Here is a 6,000-nt window from a genome sequence, read left to right as displayed (position 1 = left end):
CTCGGAATTTACCACTTTGACACAAGTGCCATCATCGTAAAGTGGACAGGTCCTCTTAGCAAAGTGAATGGCTCCAGGTGTCCAACACAAATCCATTCGCTCTTCAGAGATTGATGTCTCGACCCCGGAGGTCAGAAAAAGCATTAATATGTCAATTCCAAATCGGAGCCAGAGAAATGCCACAGGTGCAGGAAACACATGGGACAGAGCTGTGGAGATGAACAGCGTTGGCTACAGGGTCCATGTGATATATGGTGGTTCAATTTTGATTACAGGTTCAAAGGTTCTTCAAATGTACAAACGTATAACTGACAGAGCAGCAAGAATCCATCGAACCTCCTGCATCCTGACGTGTTTGGAGTATTACAACAGCACCAGACTTTGCACTTTGTCCATAATTAAACAAATCCACCAATTGTTTCAACCAATTTTATCGGTTAATTAAGTTAATTAATTGTAGAAAACAAAATTCTGAATTTCAGGTCTCCCCAGCTACTTTGTTAAAATAAACTATTTTTACATAATGCAGTGTTTATGGCAGGCAAACTATTATTAAAGTCAGTCTAATGAGATCAAAAATTACAAAACAAAAGTGCAAACACTACCGAGGCTCAGTAAACACACCCGATCAGAATATGGAGGGACAGCTTCTTTCTCATTTATTCCTCATTCCTCCTCCCTTGATTCTTCATCCTCACACAAGGAACTAGGTACAAGGTCTTTCAGCTCTGAACCCATCTAACTTCCAGCCGAGTGTCTCGCTAACTGTTTCAAAGTGTGAGAAACAAGAGTAAGTGCCAGAATCTTGATGAAGAGTGGTTTTATGTGATTTACATATGCTAATAGATTCTTCTGCCATATCACTGAGAGCATCCTGTCGGATATTTCAACATTTTTCTCCATATTCTGTTGAGCGAGGACTCGGATTGTTTTGTGCACCAAGAGCCTGCAAAGTAACTCTTTTATTTCCATCCTCATCATATAGTGACATGTTTCCTGCAAACATAAATAACCAGCCAAAGGACTGGCTCTCAAATCTCAAGTCATATCCCGTGAGGTCTGTACAGTCGAAGCCCTTTATCCAAAATAGGATTGATGCTCCAGAGAATGTGAACCCCCGCATTCTACAGTATGAGGCCCCTAACACATCCACTGGAGCTATCTCAACCACCATCACACCTGACTACCTCTGTAGGCTCCGCTGGTCACCTCCCCCTCACCAATGTGGTCTTGTGCCTTTCATCAATCATGGTCAACCAGCTACAGAGGCTGAATGGAGGCTTGGTGAGGGTTGAGGAGTATTTGGCACAGTCCGATGTAGCCTCAGCTGCATGCGCTGTTTACAGATTTATGACACTTGATCAGAATTTTACTCAAATGCCTGATAGAGCTGCATTAAAATATCAAAACCCAAAAGGGCTGTTTACACACATTTGCCTTCTCACTTTACAGTTTTGTGTTCATGCATGTTTACACACACACACACACCCGCCGCGTTGCACAGTCGCTGCTGTCAATTTAGGTGTCACATCACACAAACATCAATCATCATTACACGGCACTTGACCTTGGATGTGGCCGTTGAAGCATGGATGGATATCACCTAGCACAAAGCCAGAGGGCCATTGTGTACTTACTTGGGTGTGTGTGTGTTTTGCTGAAGGTGTATTTGTCATCGTGATAGAATGACCAAATATAAATAAATGCTACATACTCGTTCTTTTGCGTCCATACACATTTTGTGTCTTTACTGCGCAGCACTGCATTTGTTATGTCACGGCAGAACTCATTTACTCGCTCCTTTCTTACAGAAATGGCAGGGGAAAAAAAACAATCTTGTTTATAAGGCTATTATGGCGGTAATGCATGTCAACACAGCAATACGGGCAGCAGTGTGTGTTCGGAAATCATTTATATCAGCTATGAGGAGCTTTTTTTTGTGTTTATTTAATAGTCTATTTTTGACGCCTTTATATAACTGGCAAAAGAAAAAGGGAGCATTTGTGGGGGAAACTGGATTTTTTTGTACATTATGATTCCAAATGCCTGCAACTGGGTCAGCAGCGGGTCGGCTCTGGATTTCTCATCAATTCAAATTAGGGCAGAAAGGCTGTAATTCATAAGCTAGGAACAGGTTTCCCCTTTACCTCATATAACACATTTATAACACGGTTAGTAAACCCTCAACTATTTGAGCTACTGCAGTGTGTGTGTCACCAGTAAACAGTACATCCTGCCAGCTGTTTATCTGAAAACACAACTACATCACGACAGTTTTCTCGTGTTCACAACAGTTGCATGGCTGAAGGTCATTGATGAAGGTCAGATCTGTCTGAGGGGAGACGCTGGAGTCCGTCGCTGAGGGTTTGGTCCACGGGGACTTTGAGAGTTGGTCAAATGAAAACGTCTGAGTCTGGTGTTCATTTTACCCTGAACAACATGGTGCACTCTTTGTTATCATAACTGCTGCTTTTGATTACTTACTGATTGGATATTGGTTATATTACATTATTGTGGCTTCGAGGTCGTCAAAGTAAATCCTTGTTGCAGCACATTACCAAACGTTTCGTTCGTTTTGTTGAAATTGTTCATTGTGTGACAGTCGAACATGTACAGGGTTGATTTCGGACGTCTTTGCTCTGACCTCGTTACTCCCCGCCAGCAAACAACACACCAGGGATTGTGGTGCAACGATAATAAAAGACTCCGAGCCTACAGGGTGTCTTTTGAAATGCTATATGAACAGGAGCTGCAGTGATGCCGGCAGCAGCTTCAAGTGACAGCATATATTTTGGGAGAGCACTGATGGTTCACTTGTAAATATTTGCAATGACCATTACGACCTCCACCGAGGAGATTATGCTTTCATTGCCATTTGTTTGTCTGTCTGTCTGTCTGCAGGATTACTCCACTGAAAACTACTGAACCCGTTTCCATGCGGAAAGGTCGGGATTTGACCCAAAGAACAATCCATTCCATTTTGGAGCAGACCGGGATTAACAGGAGTGGATATGTGCTCCGTATCTGTAAGGAAAGTGAAAGCAAATACCATATAAATGAAAGTGTATGTACCTTTAGCCATAAAGTGTGATCTGATCTTCATCTAAATTAAGAGTTCAGGCAAAAACACAATGTGCTTGAGCTGTAACACTGAGATAAATATAATCTGTGTTATATTTATTGAACACATTTATTCGCAGGAGAATAAGGAAACAATTTAGTGATGTAGTGACTGGTTAAATCTTTTGTAGCAAAAAGGTTCAAGAGACATTTTGGTTCATCAGAATGTTTTCAGATCAGCCGTAGCCTAAGGAAATCCAATGGGAACAGATTTCTGAGATTGTTCCAAAGCATTTTTATCGGGTTAAGCTCCAAAAGGCACATTTTCTTAGTTAAGGGTAATGTTGCTATGCAGGCTCATAAGCAGAGATGTTAACCAGCTGCTATCATCTTGGCTGGACGCCTACATCAAGGGAGAGTAACCACAGAACTAAACTGTCTTCAGTTTCAGCGAGTTTGTTTTACAGGACTGATGAATATTTAAAGTGAACCCTGCAACCCTTCCGCAGCTTTACGCAACTCAACAAGTCTTGACGGAGAGTTTTCTCATTTCTGACTTTTGTCGGGTGTGATTCAGCAGAGGTTTCTTGAGAGGAGCAAGTTCAAAATGTTGGCGTTTGTTTTTTATAATTAGGTGTAGTTCTATCCCACAGCTCCAAACTTGTTAAATGGTCTCCAGGTTTGCTCACTCCTGGCTTACGGTAGCTTTTGTTTGTCTGATGACAGCATGGGCTCCCATTCATTTTCAGCCCACAATGTAAACATTTGAAATGTGTATTTAGTATTTACAAGAACAATGCAATGTTGTCTTATGAGTTAAAATGGATTGTGGTTGTTCGTTAGCTTAGATGAGGATTGGATCATATTTGGAGACAGATTATATATAAATGCAGGTTAGTTCAATGTTTCACTTACTTTGTCCACCACAGTAAATTAAAACTAGATCAGTGCACAGTGATCCTGTTATCTGTGGGTTAATCATAACCTAATGCAAACATCTTTCTGTTTTATATGAATGTATTTCCCTCTGTATTACACTGTTTTGCCTCATTTTTAACAACATGTAAGTAGGACTGCTTGAGGCCAGCAGCTGTATTTGACAGTGAAAAGCTTAGAGGCAGACACTTGTTTTGCTGTTATTCAAAATATGACTCTCTCTGTGTGTGTGTGTGTGTGTGTGTGTGTGTGTGTGTGTGTGTGTGTGTGTGTGTCTGTCAATCTTGTTGCTCCTACTGTATTCTGAGAAGCAGCTTATGCAGAAAACTGCTAAAAGAGTGAAAACAAATAAATTGTCAAGTTTTTCCTCGACTTAATCGAGGAGGTCCGTGTCTGTTGAATTTAAAGCAACAAGAGATGAAGGTGATGATCTCTGAAAGATGGCGAAACAGAAGCCAGTGTTTGCAACATATAACATATATATATATAACATGTCATGTATAATGTATAATACTTTAATACAGACAGAGGGTTAGTAAGTCGTCACCTTAACTTTCAAGGCTTCATTAATTCCTTTGCTGCAGGAAAGTTATAAAATAACCAATTTCAATCCCTGAAAAAGCTCTGTTTTCAATGACATTTACTTGACTTACGTTCTTTGTGACTTTTTTATTATTTACTTTTGCCTCTGACCTTTTAACCGATTAAGGTTTTTCATTGGTCTTGAACTGCTTAAGTTTTAACAACTGGAAAAATGTTCCAAACTTTGGAGTGGTTGAGCAGGTTCTCCTGCAGAAGCCTAATGATAGAGGTAGAACACTGCACAAGCAAAAAGCAGTGAGTTCACTGATTTAACACGTTTTAATGAGAGTCCATACGGGAGTAAATCTGTGATTGTTTCAAAGCAATGCAGCACAGTGCAGGGATCGACAGCAACAAGGAGATGAATTAATCGTAAGAATTGACTTTTCTCTGAGTTTGTTTTCTTCTTTTGAAACAGGAGCAGGCAGCATTGTTCGGCATAAATCACCATTTGACACGCTGATGAATGCTAACTCTTTAGGAATTAATCATAATGATAGGAGTTAAAAACGAAACGTCAGGCTTGCCTGCGATTGGGAGAATAGAAGAGCAACTTTTCTTGGCTGCGACCCAGAATAGCACCTACATACAAATTCACAGTTTTGCTGAATGACTGAATGATGGACTCTAATGAGGGAGGAGATGTGTGAAAGATCTTTTCTTTGTCCTGCATTCCCTCCCTCCATCTCTCTTATTCTGTCACTTTCTGTCGTTTGCACGCACACATGCATGCACAGTCTGCCACCACAAGTTTCTCTCTCAATCACAAAGACACACAAATGTGCACGCACCCGCACACACACACATGCATTCAGACACACGAATACTCCTACACCTCCAGAAATAGAGGCAGCAACAGTCTCACTGAATCTCTCAGCCCACATGTTGATAATGTCACCTTTTCAGTGTTTCATTACCTTGTGCTAACAATCAGAGAACATCCTTCTCTGTCTGTCGCTCTCTCTCTCCCTCTGTCTCTATCTCTCTCGCTCCGTCTTTATTTTAGGATCAGTGATATGTTTGAGAGGAACCGTCATTCCATATAATTGCCATAGTTAATGGTGCTACACTGCAATTTCTGCATCTCGTCTGGAGAGGAAAGAGTTTATGATCCATTATTGTCAGTACTCTAACTTGTAAACTGCACTCGGCGGACGTATGAGACAAAGGGAGGACGGGGATGGAGGCAAGGTCCATCGCTGAGGAGGTTGTGTCATAATTACCGAGGACTCATCGACTGCAACGTTCAGCAGATCTTCAGGACACAAAAGAGCGCTGACATAACCACTGATCAGTTCTCAGAGAAGCACATCTCCAGGCAGGAAAAACCACAGATCTTAGTTTTTTGTTCTTTTAAGATCTGCAGTTGTGTCTGGTTGAAACTCCCTCATCTCAACGTGTGTTGCCAAGAAAGCCTTGTTG

Source organism: Hippoglossus stenolepis, chromosome 15 (genome assembly GCF_022539355.2).
Source record: "Hippoglossus stenolepis isolate QCI-W04-F060 chromosome 15, HSTE1.2, whole genome shotgun sequence".
Taxonomy (NCBI): Eukaryota; Metazoa; Chordata; class Actinopteri; order Pleuronectiformes; family Pleuronectidae; genus Hippoglossus; species Hippoglossus stenolepis.
This window is presented reverse-complemented; position numbering follows the sequence as displayed.